Source organism: Microcaecilia unicolor, chromosome 5 (assembly GCF_901765095.1).
Source record: "Microcaecilia unicolor chromosome 5, aMicUni1.1, whole genome shotgun sequence".
Taxonomy (NCBI): domain Eukaryota; kingdom Metazoa; phylum Chordata; class Amphibia; order Gymnophiona; family Siphonopidae; genus Microcaecilia; species Microcaecilia unicolor.
The window spans coordinates 107881122-107901847 of record NC_044035.1 but is presented as its reverse complement, the minus strand read 5'-3'; the positions used below and the strand labels follow the sequence as shown (position 1 = coordinate 107901847).

Genomic DNA, 20726 nt, shown 5'->3' with positions numbered 1-20726 from the left:
CAGCGTCCCCTCCGTCCCCTGGCATTTAATACATCGCTCGTCAGTCCATAGTCCTATCCTTGCCCCTTTTGCCCTGGATATGTATGCCCTATGTAATATCTTGTATTGCGTCTCCTGTAAGTCAGCTGCCTTGACCATGCCGTATAGGGTCGTGAACAATTTCTGAAATGTTTGCTCAGTATAAGTAGTGCCCAATTCTTCGTTCCATTTGGCTATCAATATCCCCATTTCCTCTTCCCGTCTGTTCATTTAACACCTTATACCATGTCGACAAACTATTTAACTGATATGGAATTTTGAGTAGGATTTTGTCTAATTGACCCCACGTCCACGCCTCCCCGTGTTTTTTTCTTATGGTAGTCCAGTAATGTCTGACCTGAAGGTATTGTAACAAGTTTTTATTCGTCAGTTCCCATTTTTCCTTCACCCGGTCAAATGTATCAAAAGTGTCTGTGTCGTTTTCCAGTAATTGGCCCAAGATCCTGCACCCATTGTCCCTCCAGGTACCAAATGCTGTTCTACCCATTCCCGGTGGGAATGCTGCATTACCCACCAGGTTCATGAAAGGTGAGACCTCTGGTGTTCTCTGTTGACGCTTCCTCCACCACCCCCAAGCTCTCCGCATGGGCTCCAACAGTTCTCTCCTATCAGTAATATTTATGTCACCACTAGGGCCCCCGTGGATTAAGTTGATAAAGGACCAAGGTCTGCTCCAGATCTCCATCCCCCGCTCTGGTAAATATCTCTGCTGGCCTATGATTCCTTCATATACAGTGGGGGAAATAAGTATTTGATCCCTTGCTGATTTTGTAAGTTTGCCCACTGACAAAGACATGAGCAGCCCATAATTGAAGGGTAGGTTATTGGTAACAGTGAGAGATAGCACATCACAAATTAAATCCGGAAAATCACATTGTGGAAAGTATATGAATTTATTTGCATTCTGCAGAGGGAAATAAGTATTTAATCCCTCTGGCAAACAAGACCTAATACTTGGTGGCAAAACCCTTGTTGGCAAGCACAGCGGTCAGACGTCTTCTGTAGTTGATGATGAGGTTTGCACACATGTCAGGAGGAATTTTGGTCCACTCCTCTTTGCAGATCATCTCTAAATCATTAAGAGTTCTGGGCTGTCGCTTGGCAACTCGCAGCTTCAGCTCCCTCCATAAGTTTTCAATGGAATTAAGGTCTGGTGACTGGCTAGGCCACTCCATGACCCTAATGTGCTTCTTCCTGAGCCACTCCTTTGTTGCCTTGGCTGTATGTTTTGGGTCATTGTCGTGCTGGAAGACCCAGCCACGACCCATTTTTAAGGCCCTGGCGGAGGGAAGGAGGTTGTCACTCAGAATTGTACGGTACATGGCCCCATCCATTCTCCCATTGATGCGGTGAAGTAGTCCTGTGCCCTTAGCAGAGAAACACCCCCAAAACATAACATTTCCACCTCCATGCTTGACAGTGGGGACGGTGTTCTTTGGGTCATAGGCAGCATTTCTCTTCCTCCAAACAAGGCGAGTTGAGTTCATGCCAAAGAGCTCAATTTTTGTCTCATCTGACCACAGCACCTTCTCCCAATCACTCTCGGCATCATCCAGGTGTTCACTGGCAAACTTCAGACGGGCCGTCACATGTGCCTTCCGGAGCAGGGGGACCTTGCGGGCACTGCAGGATTGCAATCCGTTATGTCGTAATGTGTTACCAATGGTTTTCGTGGTGACAGTGGTCCCAGCTGCCTTGAGATCATTGACAAGTTCCCCCTTGTAGTTGTAGGCTGATTTCTAACCTTCCTCATGATCAAGGATACCCCACGAGGTGAGATTTTGCGTGGAGCCCCAGATCTTTGTCGATTGACAGTCATTTTGTACTTCTTCCATTTTCTTACTATGGCACCAACAGTTGTCTCCTTCTCGCCCAGCGTCTTACTGATGGTTTTGTAGCCCATTCCAGCCTTGTGCAGGTGTATGATCTTGTCCCTGACATCCTTAGACAGCTCCTTGCTCTTGGCCATTTTGTAGAGGTTAGAGTCTGACTGATTCACTGAGTCTGTGGACAGGTGTCTTTCATACAGGTGACCATTGCCGACAGCTGTCTGTCATGCAGGTAACGAGTTGATTTGGAGCATCTACCTGGTCTGTAGGGGCCAGATCTCTTACTGGTTGGTGGGGGATCAAATACTTATTTCCCTCTGCAGAATGCAAATAAATTCATATACTTTCCACAATGTGATTTTCCGGATTTAATTTGTGATGTGCTATCTCTCACTGTTACCAATAACCTACCCTTCAATTATGGGCTGCTCATGTCTTTGTCAGTGGGCAAACTTACAAAATCAGCAAGGGATCAAATACTTATTTCCCCCACTGTATAAAGCGCATTAGCGCTGCAACATTATACATGCGAAGATCTGGTAGACCCAATCCACCCCTCTCTCTCCTAAGGGAGAGTTTAACCTGACTTATCCTTGCCCCTTTTCCTCTCCAGACAAAGTTCCTGATAATTGATCGAAACAATCGCTCCTCTTTCCTTAACACCCATATAGGTGCTGCCTGTAGAGGGTAAAGAATTTTTGGGAGGAGGATCATTTTGACCAGAGTTACCCTGCCCATCAAGGAGAGTGGTAGGTCTTTCCATTTACCGCACAGTTGCCTTATGTTCTCTATCTGGTTAATTACATTTTTTCTATAAAAGGTTTTTGCATTAGTACTAAGGAAGACCCCCAAGTATCTCATTGCCCCTTTAACTGGTGTTATGGGTAATCCCTCCATCCCAGGATCTCCTTCTATTCCCGACAACGGGAGTAGCTCTGACTTAGCACAGTTCACTCTCAGGCCCGATATATCTCCAAACTCTCTAATTAACCCCAGTGCCCGGGGCAGATCTCTGGGTCCATTTGCTAAGTATAGAATATCATCAGCAAATAAGTTAAGCCTGAGCTCCTTGTTTCGTACTTGGATCCCCCGTATCTGCGTTGTACTACGAATTCTTATGGCCAATGGTTCAATTGCTAATAGAAAAAGGATTGGAGACAGGGGGCATCCCTGTCTGGTGCCTCTGCCCAGAGAAAACCGCTCAGTAAGCTTCCCATTTACCATTAACCGGGCCATGGGGTTTCTATAGAGAGCCTCAATCCAAGTCACCACTGGACCCGACATCCCAAAGTGTCCCAGGGTCTCGAATAGGTATCGCCAAGATATGCTATCAAAGGCCTTCTCCATATCAAGCCCAGTTATAACTTCTAGGCCCCCTTCTCCTCGAAATTTGTGGATGGCCATCAAGGCTCGCATTATATTCATGGAACCATGACGACCCGGCACAAAACCCACTTGGTCTTCATGAATGAGTTCGGGTAGCACTTGGTTCAAACGCCTAGCCAAGGTAGCCGCTAAGATCTTTATATCTTGGTTTAATAAAGATATTGGTCGGTATGAGCCCACCTGTTCCACATCTTTACCGGGTTTTGGCAACAACACTACATGTGCCTCATTATGTTGTATATTCAGGCCCTCTCCCACAATACCATTAAACCATGCTTTTAGTGGCAATGCCACCAGGTCACTCAATATTCTATAGTATTCAGGGCCAAACCCATCTGGTCCCGGTGCCTTTGTAAGTTTCAACCCTTTTATGCTGGACCGTATTTCTTTCTCTGTTACGGGCCCATTTAAGAGGTCCAATTGCTCTACTGTCAGTGTTGGTAACTGCAACCCTTGAAAAAAGGCTGCCGATTGAACAGGGTCATATTCCCGCTCCTTATATAGAGAGCTATAATATTGTGTAAATTGTTGCATAATTTGGGCCTCGGTAGTAAATACCTCTCCCCGGTCGTTCTTTATAGATAAGATTAATTGCTTTTTCCGTGGAGGCCTCACAAGATTTGCTAACAGCCTTCCTGCTTTACTACCCCATTTGAATAATTTAAACCGCTGATAGTATATGTCCCTCTCTGCTCTCGCATGCAATATGTCATCAATTTGTTTTTTGAGTTGGGTCAATTGCATCTTGTGTGTGTCACTTATAGTCTGCATATGTGCCCTCCTTACATGATGGTATTCCTGCGAGAGCCGCAGTAAATCTGCCTCTCTTTGTTTCTTCTTACCCGCCATATATGCAATGATGTATCCCCTCATAACTGCTTTAGATGCTTCCCAGTACGTGCTAGCACTAACTTCTGATGTGTTGTTATGTGTCTGATATTCTAACCATTGAAGACGCAGAAATTCTCTAAACTCTTTATCCTGGTAAAGGTAGGGGGGAAGCCGCCACACCCTCTCGCCCGGCTCCGCCGCAAAGGAAACCGCCACCGAAACCGCCGAGTGATCACTAAGTGCACTTTCCACTATTTCTGCTTTTACAATTTTTGGGACCAAAGAGGGCGCCACCAGTAAGTAATCTAGTCTCGAGTATATCTTATGTGGGTGTGAGTAAAATGTATATTCCCCATCCTGAGGGTGCAGAAGTCGCCAAATGTCTACCAGCCCCAACTGAGACATCACAAAAGGTATTCCCTTATCTTCCCAGCTCTGCACCCTCATTTTCCTGGGTTTGCAATCATTGGTGGGGTCTGCTACTATGTTAAAGTCCCCTCCCATTATAATCTGATAATTGGAGTAAGGAATCGCTCTAGCCACAAGATCAGAGAAGAATCTATGGGAGTATACATTGGGTCCATATATGTTACAGAAAAGAATTTGCTGTCCCCATAGTTCCCCCATAACTAACACATATCTACCCTCTTTATCTTGGATCACTTTATGACAGTGAAATGGGATTTGTTTATGAATTAAAATTGCTACTCCTCTCTGTCTGGAGTTATATGCTGAATATCCAACCTCTCCAACCCATCCCCGTTTCAGCTTTTGATGTTCCGAAGCCGTGAGATGGGTTTCCTGTAGGTATGCAATGTCAGCTTTTTCGTTCTTCAACCATGAGAGAATCTTAGTTCTTTTAATAGGTGAATGTAAACCATCCACATTAAGCGTAATAATTTTCAAGCTTCCCATACTAACAACAGGTGTGCATAATAACCCAGTTCATTGTGTGTTATACCCTGCCCGTCTCCCAGCCCAACACGCAAGGTTTTGATTGTACCATCATTCCAAATATATTTCCTATATATCTTCTGCTTCTTCCCTTTATTCACCTGAATCCCTTCATATCCCTGGGCTCCCTTTTTCCATGTATCCCCCTTCACCGAAGCCCTTCTTCCAATTCTTATCCTTTCCTTCTCTTCCCCTCCTCCTTCCATTTCATCTTCATTCACACTCTCACACACCCCCCCTCCCCTTCCCCCCCCTTCGTCCCTCCCTCCCTTTTGCCATATTCTTCCCCCACATCCTTCACATACTCAATCCAACCCGAGGACATCCGAAGTCCCCCTCCCCCACCCTTCCAATAACTATGTTACGCAGATAGTTACCCATTGCTTATTACAGGTATATTCACGACAGTCCATAGCGTCCTGAAGGCACTATAACTGCCCAGCTCCATTTTTAAGTCTATGTCCGACCAGCTTGACTAAGAAAGGCTGTTCATTTTATGAGTTATCTATGATGTTTTCACCTCTCCCTGTAACATGTTGCACGCCATGTCTTCCAATCTTGCTGAAGATGGGAGAGATGCTCAAACCCAGCTCTTTCTTTTCTTTTCAGTGTCATTGGAGTGCATTAAGTTCATATCCTCTAACGTAAAAACAACACCAAACAAGTAGCGCTTCTACTCTTTCAGCTCCACCTGGTCGTTTTACTCTGGATCATTAGGCCTCGACATGTCCAGCAGATGAAGTTTGTTCATATATTCTTTTGCTGTAGCTGCATCATTGAGAATAATAGTCTATCCATCGGTCCAAATTTTCAATTTAGCTGGGTATATCAGGGCAAATCGTACCCCCCTCTTGTAGAGTGCAGTGCAGGTAGGTGTCATGGCTTTCCGCAGCAGTGCCACTCGCGTCGAATAATCATTAAATAACAATAAGCGACGGCCTTCATATTGTAATCCCTCCTTGCCTCTCGAAGCCTTCAGTATCTTTTCCTTTGCCTGCCAGTTCACAAAGTGCGCAATCGCTGTGCGGGGTCTGGTATTATTGTCTCCCCGGTTCCCAATCCGATGGGCTCTGTCGCATGCGTAATGGCTCTGATTCTCTTCCAGGCCCAGGTGGTCAGGTATCCATTTGGAGAAAAAATCGTATAAGTCTTTGTCTAGCACTGTTTCAGGCAGTCCAGTTACCCGCAGGTTGTTCCGTCGGGAGCGATTTTCCTGCTCCTCAACTCTCTCTTTCATCTCTGCCAGCTCTTTTTGGAGTGCCTCCAGCTGCGTGGCGGCAGTTTGGGCCTCTTCCTCCCTTGCAGCTATCCTGTTCTCCACAGCGGTAAGCCGAGCCGCATGGGAGTCAAATTTTTCATTGATTTCGTCCACCGCTGACTGTAACTTATTCAGTTTGTCCTCCAGAGCAGCTGACACCGAGCGAGAGATTTCCTGCGCCCAGTCCGCACTCACCGCGGCGGGCATACTCTGTACCGCTCGGTGTTCCGCCATCTTGCCTGGCTCTTGTTTCTCGGAGGTCGTCGTTTTTTTGTGTGATTTCGGGGGCATTCCGCCCTTGGCGTTACCTCAGCTTTCACCCGCGATTTCTCGCTACTTGGATCGGTTTATGTGCTGTTCGTCGTTGAGTGTTGACCCGCTGTATAGCAATTTTAGGGTGGGTAGGCGCGGAGCCTCGTCTTCCCGTGTCTTCTCAAGTAGCAGGCATCACGTGATCTTCCAATTAAAATGTTCTATTACATATTGTGTTGACATTATAAGTAATATACTATGCCATACTTTGTATTGTTATTTGAATATTTTTACTGCTGTAATTGCCTATTGCTCATGTTTGATCTATTCGTACTGTACACCGCCTTGAGTGAATTCCTTCAAAAAGGTGGTAAACAAATCCTAACTAAATAAATACATAAATAAATAAGCCATTAACGAGCAATACCTGGCTGCTAACAATCAATTATTGACTTTAATTGGCACCAATTAGGATTTTTGTGCTATTCTGAAATGCTTGCCCCGGGATTCCATATGTCGATTTGTGATTTCTGCGCGGAAATCGAAGCATATTCCATAACAATGTGCATACATTAATTACTTAACAAGCTAATCAGTGCTGATAATTGGATGTTAACAAGCAATTATCAGCACTAATTGGCATTAATTAGAATTTACATGCACTACTTGCTAAGCGTATTCTGTAACGCGGTGCAGGTAAATTCTAAGTCACATAGTTGAAAAGTGGGCGTGATTATGGGCATGGAATAAGCAGTTCATGGGTGTTTCTAAAATCTATGTGCATTGTTATAGAATATACCCGCTCTACACCTAATTTAGGCATCGGAATTTGCACCAGGTTTTAGTTGGCATAATTGACTGTGACTAAATTTAGTTGTGTAGAGCAGCGCTCAGTGTATTCTGTAAGGTACGCCTAACAGAAAGCGTACGTAATAGAATGCGCTTTGATTTCCACATGGAAATCTCAGTGCGATATATAGAATCTTGTGTTTGGTGTCCAAATTCTATAGTTCACAATTCAAAATGGGGCATGGCCGTGGTAGGGACATGGGTGTGTCAGTGGCAATATAGGCACCAGCATTTACACCAGGTTTCAGCAGGCGTCCAAAATTACAGCATGCGAATCGGCGTCCTTTATAGAATCACACTGAGCTCCATTCTTTTCCACCACTCATTTTTTACGCCATTTATAGAATCCAGCCCTAAGTTCATTTGCACTAATTATGACCAGATTACCATGCATTAATGGATATTTTGAGACAGGAACAGCAAAGGAACATGCTGGGAACACCCCTAACAGTTGCCACAATAAGGGGTCCTTTTATTAAGCTTCAACAAAAGTGGGCCTGCGCTGGTGTCAGCATGTGTTATGCGTGCTGGGGCCCCCTTTTACTGCAGTGGGTAAAAGGCAGTATTTTTTTAAAGAAATGGCTGTGTAGCAAGTGAAGCACTTGCCATGTGGCCATTTCAGGGAGGGAGCACTTACCACCACCCATTGAGGTAGCACTGCCCAATTACTGCCGTGTAAACACCAGCGCTACAAAAATAAAAATACTTTTGTAGCACTGGAAAATGGCGCCCACTGGATGTGAGAACTACTGCCGGGCTGCTTCGGTAGCTTGGCGGTACTTCTGGTTTAGCGACCCCCTAAATTTGAACTTACTGCATGTTCATTTCTGCATTAAAGGGAACTAACTCCCTAATTTAACGCATTTTAGTAAACGGGCCCCCATGGTAAAAATGATTGCACAGCATGAAATCCCATATTAAAAGGGCAATTCTATAAGGAACCACCTAGTTTCAGATAGCAAGAAGATGCATCTATGCACCTAAATGACCTCATATGGAATATCGACTAGAAGGAAAACTATGTGCCATGTTTTGATGGCACATATTTTGCTGGTGGTTGTGTACATGAGTGAAGTTTCAACAGAGTGTGTGCAGAACACACAGTATGTGTGCAACTTATAGAAAGCTATCAATTGTGTGTGTACATGCTAACATGGTTTATGGTTTATTTACATTTGATATCATCTAGGCACAGACCTTTATATCAGCTGCAGGGCTGGTGTAAGTGATCGCACCATAATGTAAGCAAGTTCTCGGACATTTGTGCTACTTTTCTATAAAGGAAAGCTGAGCCTAATTTTCTGTATAGAATAGGCTTAAAATAAGGATCATAAACAGTGCCTATTGTATGTGCCCGCTCACGATAGCCTTTCCTTCCCCATTGGCTCCCTTTTATGCCTTCTCTGCCCCTCCACCCTCCCCCCTCATTCCCTGCTTTCCTTAACCCTTTCCTTCCCGCTGGCCTACAGCCCAGTTGTGGCCGGCCTTCCTAATCGGATTAGCCTCTTCCTTTACCCTTGAAATGCCTAATACAGAAGAGAGTTCAAACAAAACAGTAGTAGACTGATTCAACTCTTATGTACAACAAGTAGGTGTCAGAAGAAAGTCTCAAACTGTCACAGGGGCATAATATGATCTACACCCACAATGCAGGTGAAGCCCTTTTTCGTGACTGTTATAATCATAGACAAAACCCCCTCCTTCCAAATGTGTTGCTTATTCAAACGAGTGCTCTCAAAGTGTCAGTGTCCAAATTTTTAAACAATTTTTCAATTTTTTACATAAATCACACTGAAAATGGCAGGCAAAAAGCAGTCACTTATCTTTATCCTGTTTCACTGAAGCTTTGTCAAGGGATCTTAAATAGTTGCAGACTTCAGCTTGATGTCTTCTCAACATATGCCGCCACCCGGCGAGTTGTACGTAAGCATTGAATCAGTCTACTTCTGTTTTGTTTGAAGTCAATTACTTAGTTTAAGTAGACAAAAGTCGCATATATACTGACAGTAATACAGAATAGAGGGCAGAACAGAGGATAATGTGTATTATGTTAATTTGAAAGGCAGGTTGTTATCACAGAAATTAATACAAAAGTAATTTAATAAGGGCCAGTAATATGATCTAATTAGGATGTATTAAAGTTTTTAATTTATTTGTGTTTCTTGTTTTGGATGTGCCAGTTTCTTCCTGCACCTTCATACTTCTGGCTCAACTGGAAGTAGAGTTGGGATCTCGCTTCATAACCCTTTATTCACTGCTATCCAAGGATTTTTTTTTTATTCCACTGTATTTCTTCCTCTTAACACCACATGAACTCCTTCCCTGAGCATGCCTAATCTATAATTACACTCCTACTTGATCTGTGCCTAATTTAAGAAGAGGCCTTTTACACATATAAATCAGCATGCTTTCTAAAATTACCTCCTATATGTTTTGTTTAACTAGATATGCTTCAGGGAACTTACTCATTTAGTTTTAATGGACCAATTTTGTCTTTAAGGATGCTACTGTTTTTAACTAAACTTTGAAGTATTTTTTTCAAACTTGATGGCATGCAAGGTGATTAAGGGGCTCATTTTTTAAACAGAAAAATGGTCCAAAAAGCAGCACAAATTGGCAGATGGACATTTTTATTGCCAAAATTACCAAATTGCTATTTTAAAATCTATTTTAAAAATATTTTTCTATGCAGTTCATCTACAGTGTGTACAAATCACAAGGGGGGGGGCATGATAGGGTGGGATTCAGGCATTCTCAAAACTTGGATGTTTTTCTGTCATAATGGAACAAAGCAAAAACATCCAAGGCTAAAAGATAGGCATTTTGGTGTTGACCTGTTTCAATCACGACTGTCACAAAAAGGTTTCCAAAATGACCAAATGAGCACTGGAGGGATTAAGGTATGACTCCCCCCCTTACTCCTCCAGTGGTCACTGACCCCCTCCTACCCCCCAAAGATGTGAAAGAAACAGTACATACCACCTCTATGACAGCTGGTACACTTGTGGTGGAAAGTGTGAGCCATCCAAAACCCACTAAGGGTTATTATAGTGGTGTACAGCTGGGAACAGTAGGTTTTTGGTGGATTTTGAGTGCTCACCATTCAATATAAGGGAGTAATGGTGAGATGTGTACCTAGGCTCTTTTATGTAAAGTCCACTGCAGTGCTCCCTCAGGTGCCCCACTGCTCTACTATGAAGACTATGCCAGTTTACTAAGAATGCTGGTCCCTTATACATCCGAACGGCTCGTTACTGTGTGTTTTTCCCTAGGACTTTTTTTTTTTTTTTTTTTCAAAAATGGTCCAAAAAGATAGACACACTGAGCACAAAAACATCTAGCAAATGGCCATTTTTAAAACAAAAAGATAGACATCTTTCTGGTTCGAAAATCACTACTTGATTTTTGGACGTTTTCAGCAAAACGTCCAAAACCAGATTGAGACTTCATATTGAAAATGCCCCGCCACATTATTTGGGGCTGAGCAAAGCTTTCTATTAAAGTTGCTCTGTGATACAGGTTGGTTACCCTTGAGGATGATTGAGTGTCACCCTATATATTATTATACATTCAGTTACTGGTGTAAGTTTATTAGATTAATTATTGATATAATAGACTGTTTTGATAGTTTATGATGTGGTATGCAGATTTTTGAAGTGAAACAGTCATTGATTTATTGCCATATTTTTGTTTTACCCTTCAGCAAGGATTATGATCCCCTCCCCTGGGGTCTGTGAATACTGCATCCACAACATCTTTCAAGTAGCTGATCTAGGGAGCACGAGACCTAACATGGGGATCTGAACCCATGGTATTCTGGAACACTTAGCACTTGAACCACCAAGCTGCCTAAAGAATGATATTAATAACCATTAGAAAGTTGGCCCATATTTCTGCTATTTCTGCATTTTATTATTTCTGGTAAGCTAAGGCTTCTTCAAAAGCAGACATGTCATGTGAGGGAGAGGGCTGAAATTTTACCCATTATCTGTCTTTTCTGTTTCCACTGACAGTTTGTCTCCAACAATATATTGTTACATTACGTTATAGAAATATTAAAATGCACTGGGACCAGCTAACTAACTGTTTATTACAATACAAATTCAATATCACAGTAATGGAGTGCAACAAACATTGATTGAGTTCATTATTAGAGTTCCCTCATCAATAATATCATCCTATTTCAGTTAAAATGCTTGCTTTTCTGTCAGACACGTTCCAGTAAAATGTTGTTTTTAGTGAAATATCATTGTGGCAGGAAACCAGTCTATTTCCTCTGAAAATTGATTGATTTTAATACTCTATACTGCTTCCACTGTAATTGAGAAAGGCTCAATTAGAAATCATGGGCTTTGAAGCAAAGTTATTGAAATAGAAAGAGCTTCCAATGAACATTAGACTGGATTTTAAGGGGTCCTTTTACTAAGGTGCACTGAAAAATGGCCTGTGATAGTGTAGGTGCATGTAAAAAATGTGTTTTTTTTTGTGTGTGGGGGGGGGGGGGGGGGGATGGATGTGCTGGAAAATGAAAATTGGCAAGCGTTTTTGGATCTGAGACCTTACTGCCAGCCATTGACTTAGCGGTAAGATCTCATGCACTAACCGGCCGGTAATGGTCAACGCACGTTCAAATGCTGATTACCACCCAAGCGCCAGAAAATAAAAATATTTTCTGACACACGTAGTGGACGCAGGTAAAAAATGAAATTACCGCCCGGGCCACATGGTAGCCGGGCAATAACTTGGAATTGACGTGCATTGGGTGCGCATAGGTGCATATGAAGTTTAGTAAAAGGGCCCCTAAGAGTGTGCAGGCACATTTTAGACATATAGGACTAGATTCTATATATGGCATTGTAAATATTGGCGCAAAAAAAATACACTTAGGCATCTTCTATAAACTGTGCCTATAGTTAGACACAATTTATAGAATATGTCTAGTGCCCATCCATGCGACTAAATTTAGTCGCAGATATTACGCCAAGTAAAACTTGGTGTAAATGCCGATGACCAAGTTAGGCGCAGAGCGGGTATATTCTATAACAGTGTGCATAGGTTGTGGAAACAGCCACGACCCGCTCATTCCAAGCCCATGGCCATGTCCCCTCTTCTGTTCTGCATCTTACAATTTATACACAGAACTTTACAGAATATGCTTAGCAAGTTCTGTGTGTAAGTTCTAATTTATGCCAATTAGTGTCAGGAATTGCATATGAAGTGGCAGTTATCAGCGCTGATTGGCTTGTTAAAATTATTAAGTTTGTATTTATTTATTTTGCTGCATTTGTACCCCACATTTTCCCACCTATTTGCAGGCTCAATGTGGCTTACACTATGTTTCAAAAGGTATAATCATAAACAGAGTAAGAGGTATGGTCTAATTTAACATATTACTGTGTAAGAAATTAGGTAGATAGGTCAGTAGAATTATTTACACAGGTAAGATATAATGACCAATAGTGATAATGTGATTAACATAATCAAATTAGAAGGGATCAGTATTAGTTGGTTTAGATGTAGAATGGAATCAAGTCATTAAGGAGGATTTTTATTGTAAGTCTCTTCGAACAGGTGCATCTTCAATAACTTCTGGAAGGTTGTCAAGTCATGCATTGTTTTTATAGCATTCGGTAGTTTATTCCATGATTTTGTGCAGAGGTATGTGAAGCTAGATGTGTGTAGTGATTTGTATTTGAGTCCTCTATAATTGGGGTAGTGGAGGTTTAAGAAGGTACGTGATGAACTTTTGATGTTTCGTGCAGGTAAGTCAATTAGGTCTGACATGTATGATGGAGCTTCTCCACGGATGATTTTATGGGTTAAGGTGCAAACCTTCAGAATATGACTTAATTTGTGAGCGCAACTCCAGTCACACTACATAGAATCCAAGGGGTAGAACATATTTGTGAGAAATGAGAAATCTAGGTGTGCACATGGAGCCTGGGGACAGTATTTTTTACTGAAGACTTAGATTCATTTAAACAAAATTCTTTAAATCTTACTAAATTTTCCTTCTCATCTATCCCATGGTTTCATCACTTCATCATTTCTTTCACGTCTCTCCCAAGTCATATCTCTAGACCCTTCTCTTTAGGTTCAACAAGACCCATGTTAATCACATCGATCCCTCTTCCCTGTCACCTCTCTTCTCTCTTTTTCCTTCTGATTTTATCTCCCAACCTATTCTTAAGCAAGCTGAACTATGGAACTCGCTCTTAACTTCTGGTTTACACACAACAGCCCAACTCAGGTCTCTCTCTGCTAAAACACCAGGTATGTCATGCCGAGTCATGATGGAGACTCACTGACTCAGTACATTCCCTGAAGGCTTTTAAATCTGCTTATTATTACTACCACCGTGAGGTAAAAAAAAAAAAAAAGCCAAGAATCACGATTTCACTGCCCAGATATGTAATTCTAGCAACCAGCTGAAAAGCTATTTGCTTTTTTTCCCCCCCAGAAATGACTACTATTACACACACTATATTTCTCCCACCCCTTAGAAGATCTGGCTGACTTTTTTCATGACAAAATAATTTCCATTCGACAACCTTTAATAAACAACCTTGACCCATTCACTCCTCTTTCAAGTCCTCCTATAAATACCAATGACCCTTCCATTCTCCCAAATCCTATAGATGCCTCTCTAGCTTTAACACACACATGGTCCTCTTTAACCTCCCTTCCCTTCACTCTTTCAGCAAATTGGTTCATTCTACCAGTACCACTGCTTGCCTACTGGACCCTGTTCCATCCTCTTGGTACAGGATTCAGAAGCATAACCTTATCCCATTAGCTATAGCCATTATATTTTCCAGCCTTTCCACAGGGGCTGTCCCCCCCATCTTGGAAACATGCCTCAATTCATCTTACCCTAAAAAAGCATAGACTCGACCCCACAGACACAGCAACTTCTCGTCCAATTTCAAACCTTCAATACATCTCTAAATTGACAGAGAAGATTGTGATCCATCAGCTACTACAACATGTTGAATCTCTACATGTTCTCCAACCAAAACTATTGGGCTTCTGTATAGGCCATAGTACAGAGATCACAATTACTTCTCTTCTTGGCGAATTACACTCAGCCTTGGATGAAGGAAAAATAACATTCAACCTCTATGGCATTTGAATTTGTGGACCATTCCTTACTCCTCTTCAGATTACAATCCACTGGCATTACTGGTACTGTTTAGAGCTGGTTATACTCATTATTTAATAGCAGATCATTCTCACTGTATTCTCAACCCTCTCCTCCCCCACCTCCTCCACCTCCTATCCCCTTTCCTGTAGTGTTTCCCAAGGTTCAGTACTCATTTGTCTTCTGTTTAATATATTTCTATGTACACTCCCCACTAATATAGGGGGTCTTGGTAATCTGTGCCTATTACTATGTGGATGACATTCTCTTGGTCAACTATATTGAATCTTTAAGTCCCAATATTGCACCAGTTCAAATCTGCCTAGATGCAGTCTGCACGGTTTTCTGACAATTGCCTAATTCTTAACCCCTCAAAAGCAGTGGTCGCATGGGTCACCAGACGCCTTCCTCCCCCCCAATCCCTCTGACTATGTATCAACTCACTTCCAGTCACCATGGCATCCTCATTCAAGTATTTGTGGGGCATACATTGATCAGAAATTATCTTTTGAATCCCAAATTCCAGCACTCGCTAGATCTTGCTTTTTTGCCCTCTATCAGTTTTGTTCTGTCCATTTCTTCTTTGATCATGATTGTCAAATGACCCTTATTTACATTCATCATTTTGCAACTAGTCTGTTGTAACACAGTCTATGTGGGTTTGCCTCGATACTCCATTAAATTTATCCAAACTATTCCACATACTGTCCTACAGATTCTTTCCCATACTTCAAAATGTGATCATATAACCCTTCTGTTGATTAAACACCATTGGTTACCAGTCTTCTACCGTATTCAATTAAAGTTACTTACATTGGCACATAAGGCCCTACATTCTGGTACCCCTATCTATCTGTCATCACAAACCCTTTTTGCATTTCACAATTGGCACTTTTTCATTCCCTCAGTTTCTCATTCCCAACTGGAGTTTATATGGCAGTTTGCCTTCTTCTGCAAAGTACCATACTTTTACATTCCTTTCCTTATCTCTTCATACAAAACTATCTTTTTCAAAGTTCCGGGCAAAGCTTAAAACCCACCTCTTCAAAACTGGTATTTGTAGACGGAATGCAGGATTAAGAGAACATTGGACTACCATGATTTGATGCCCTGCTGCTGATGCCTATGCTAAACTGTCCTACGCTCCACTCTACTCTTGACTTTCTCTCTTCAGCTTTTCCCTTATTTCTCTCTCCCTGTCCTATATACAATGGAGTTATTTTCCCAACCACTTCATTATTTTTGCAATGATTGGCAGTATATCAAAATTAATAAACCATAAAATTTTCTTTATAAAAGCAGTAGTGAACAAGACTAGTTTAATATATGTTTCTCTACCCTTTGAGAAAGATAAGGAAAAAAATACTTTGAGCAGCAATATCCACATGTAAATATCTTGAAGTAGCTGTCATATCCACATGCACAATACCCATTCCCAACAGATGCAGGTCATCCTAAGAACAGCATGCGTGTGTATGTTGGCACTAAGGCAGGCTTCACTTGGAAAATAGCCAGGAAGTCCATTGGCATATTTCCTGTTGAGTCCAAGAGTAGGTTTGACTTATAAGTCGCATTGTGCCCACCACTTTCACATACATGTCTGCACTCTCCATGAATATGGCAAGGCTTGCTCAGCAGTGCTATGACAATATGTTTACAGTCCCAAATTACACAGTGCCTCAAGTGGGCCTTCATTAGAAATCACCAACATGGCATCCAGGAGGGAGAAAAACTTCTCCAATGCAGAGCAGAACCTCTTGGCATGCCTGGTATTTTCCCGAGAGGGCACGCTGTTCTGTCTATGTGGTCAGAGGCCAGACCAAGGTGCAGAAGTTCTGGGAATCTATCCAGATGACCCTAGGAAGGTAAGCAGAATCATGTACCCCCCATACACCGATTCCAAGACCTGCTAGATATCCATATAGCAGAAAGATGACACCTATGGAAGTTGCCATTTAAGTACCTAGCAGCCTGGAACAACTCTCCAGTGGAGGTGGTGGAGACGAGGACTATATCTAAAATTTTATTTTTTATATTATTGAAAAATCTATATTATTTAAGATTTACATATTAAATATTTACAAATTATATTTGTGATGAAACAGTGGGTTTCTAAGTCTGAAAACTGTATTATTTCATGATGTGTATTTCTCCAAATTGGCCAGCAGATGGTGCTTGTTTTGACTTTTAAAGCTATTGCAGAAAAAGACTTTCTCTTTTCCAGTTTAAGCTTATGGAAAGGCAATCTGCAGTACCATTGGCAACTACTTTCAAAATCGATGCCCTGGGCTCTGATTGGTCCTGGATTTCAAATCTAGCATGAAGGTACTGGATTTTCCCAGGTCTCAGCCAGGGAGCAGAGAGAGAGAAAGATCTTTTTACTGAAGCCCTGTGAGCAGTTATATTTTATAACCTGTGAGCAGCTGTATTTCCTGAACTCCCCCAGTACTACCCAGGTAGTAAATAAATGTAATAAATAAATATTTAGATAGTTTTATAATTGATCCATATTAGTTACCTGTTATTGTTTGCTGATTTCACCTTTTTCTGTTCACTGTTCTTCTTCAACAATACACATTATTAGTTTATTGACTCTGCTGTCCTGGACTGACTAAGAATCCTGGTTTGTGGTTTGGGGTCTGTAGGTGCTTTCTGGGAGCTGTGTGTCTTTAGAAATCACCAGGGAATAACCTGAGAGTGAGAGACTAGACCAGAGGCAAGCAGGACTCAGTCGATGGGAGGAGGGTGCTACTACAGACAATGTGCCCAGGTGCAGGTGGGCCTGAGCAGTGTTGGGGACAGACTCTCTAGGTGGCTCCAGGGTTAACCCTAGGTGGGTGCTAGGCGTTTCATGACAATATCATTTGACTTCCAATATAGAATTTTGTAATTGTGGTTGACAGTTTTAAGAGCTAGGTTTCTGTCTACTTTATTCCAGCCATTCCTACCTTTGGAAGACAGTAGATTCTTAGTGCTGAAGAAACAGGAAACCGAACATTGCCTTTCAAGGCACGACATATAAGAGTTAACACACATGCTGAGAAGAATCTTTCTGCTCCCTGAGTTACTGCTTGCATGCATATATTCTGGGATTTGGAATTAAAATGCTTGAAAATGACAACATATCCATCCTTCCACAGACAGAAATCCTTGAAGATGCCACAATATAATGGCTGTCTACAGTAGCTGACCATCAAGCACATGCCCTCAAATTGACCAATTCCATTAGTCTCTCAAAATGTCCTTCTTACCACAGCCATTGCAGATGGTGATAGATAGAAGTGTAGCAGCAGACCTAGGTGTGTGCCCACTGCCACACCAGCAGTTTCACTGTGCAACTATAGGGGTTGTCTAACTCCAAGCTTTCCATGTTGTGGATATGTACTCAAAGAAGCTGCTGCACTACAAAGGCACTCTGCATATCCACCACAACTCCTCTCCGTCTTCCCAAACAGTAGAATCTGGGCACTACTGTCTCATCAGAGCTACACGTTGCCCCATATATTGTATTCATAACCTGAACAAGCATCACAGTAGCCCTGGCCACCGGTGGCTATCACATACCACCACATGCCAGGTCTTGTAAACCAAATAGTGAACTATTCATGTAACTCCCTATGTTGATCACCGCCAGACACAGTAGGGCAGAGGAGGAGGAAGAGGAGAAAAGCAGTGAGGAGGAGGAGGAGGTAAACATCTTGGTGGCCAGGAGGAAGATATGAAAGAACCAGCAGGCAGCCAGGAGAAAGTGGAAGAAGTATTCAAGTATCCAAGGGGCAGCCACAGGAGCCTCCTAGAGTTGCTCACAAACGAGCCTGTGGCAACAGCAGAGCTACTGAATCAAATGAATTCATATGATGTTCCCTTCCCCTAGAATTTGGAATCCCTGAAGACTTGATGCAAATGCAGTCATTCTGACATGATGTGCATCAGTGAATTCTGGTTGTAGTGAGACTCATCTTGACTGTCTGGAGGAAATGAGGGTAGAGTTACGTACCCTCACTGATGCAGTGGCAGTTTACACTAGTATTTCATAAGACCACTTACACGTCTAATTGGGAGGTTTTGTATTTATGCAAAATTAAAAGTGTAACCTTGGTCTCAGCACACAGTTTGGGCACCAGCTAACTCTTTGTAGGTTAGCACCCAAGACCAGGGCCACAAAACCAAAAGAATTATAGATGATGAAGGCTAAAAATGTTATAAGTAAATAAAAAGTTTCTTATCTTCTTTACTCACTGAGCTGGGAACAGGCCAGGGCTGGATAACATCCAGTAGGCCGTAGGGTTTTAAACCAGACTCTTTCTAATCTTTACTTTCCTTTGGCGGTTAGCTTAGCAGAGTTTAAAAAGGGGTTAGACAGTTTCCTAAAGGACAAGTCCATAAACCACTACTAAATGGACTTGGGAAAAATCCACAATTTCAGGAATAACATGTATAGAATGTTTGTACGTTTGGGAAGCTTGCCAGGTGCCCTTGGACTGGATGGGCCGCTGTCGGGGACAGGATGCTGGGCTTGATGGACCCTTGGTCTTTTCCCAGTGTGGTATTACTTATGTACTTGTTAGTCTGGGAGCAAATAAAGTTCACTTTCACTCAAAGAAGGGCTCCAATCCAGGTTTTATAATCCAAACATGAACTTAACTTTAAAACAAGCAGTTCATCTAGACTTCATATACATTCTGGAGGCAAACAATTCTTTAGATATCCTTCAAGTCAATTTACATCTATCTAGATAACTTATTCAAAATGAGGTTAAGTGTCAATTCAAGACTTTGGCGTAAATTCAATAGTCCATTTGTAAATCCTATGGCATGCACATATTTACAACTCCTCTAGCCCATTACCCATCCTTTTGGGGTGAACATTCTAAGGCTGTGCCAGCAGTGCTGGTGCAGCAAGTGATCTCCACTATGGACCAGACCTCCATGTATGTCCACACTCTCCCAAAGGTGCTCCTGCCCCCAGGCTGGGATCCCCTGCTTCCCACCTGGAGCACTCCTCCACATCAATGTTAATGCTTTTACTGGCAGAAACCTCCACTTAGTTCAGCCTCAGTTTATTGAACCCATGATCTGGGACACCCCCTCTCCACATAGGTCCTGATGGGGGTAAACCATATGCTCTGCACAACTTTTATTGAATCCAAACTCCACTCCTACTGCCACTCAATAACCAGAAAGATTTCCCGCAGCACTTTCCCATAAAGAAGTGGGGCAGGGCTGCTCATTCTCCCTTCCCAACCAGTTTCCTCCCCCAAGTGACTCTAAGGAGGGGTCACTCAGTAGATCTAGTAATCCCTATTATAATGGATTACACAATATATATCCAAGAACAAACTTGTACAGAAAACCTAAATAAAAACAAGGAAGAAAATAAGAGAGGTTACAATCCTCAAGATTCAATAAAGAAAAATCTTTAATGCATAAGTGTTCTTAATGAATAACTAGTAGCCTATGAAAAGATAGCACCTACATTTCAGTGACCTGTTAGAGAATTGACTCCCAAATGCACTGACCTATGAATTCTACATTCTTATTATGAAAAAAATGACTGCATTACATGGCTGTTTTTTATTATTGACTATTTAAAATATGCTTTAATGTGACATATATAAATGTATATTTTGGTCTGCTGTTTGTTGCATCTGCCACAATGTCCATATATGCTACAACCACATGCCTATTAATACACACCATTTCTGTAATACCACTCACTTCTATGGCCACACTGGCCAGTTCTTCCATTCTATAGTTAGATGATCTGGGATGTTGTCACCTGGAAAGCTGTAGAAACATCCAGTTTAGCATGCCAGTAATATCCATCTAGCCACTGCTAGATTCACGCAGACGCCCCAATCTACATGCTAAACCTCGTGGACCTGCCTCCCAGAAACGCCATAAGATCAGCCCACAAATTTCTCAATCTGCACTTCCCCAGCTGTAAAGGACTAAAATACAAGCTGATACACGCCACCACCTTCTCTTACATGAGCACGCAGTTGTGGAATGCATTACCTACAGCCCTGAGAACCATTGACAAAATAACTTTCGCAAATCTTTGAAGACACATCTCTTCATTAAGGCCTACAAACAGAACCCATAGTCTTACAAAACTACCTCACCAACCCACCCAAGTTATTAAAATCCACCATCTATACTATCCTGCCCAACACTTTCCTTCTCTC

At 42.1% G+C, this 20726-nt stretch overlaps 1 protein-coding gene across 1 annotated transcript in view; it reads right to left on the bottom strand.

Annotated features, from left to right (window-relative positions):
* The window catches only part of WDFY4 (WDFY family member 4), a 593767-nt gene that overhangs the window by 427109 nt on the left and 145932 nt on the right, over positions 1-20726 (bottom strand). The gene's annotated exons all lie outside the window — the stretch shown is intronic.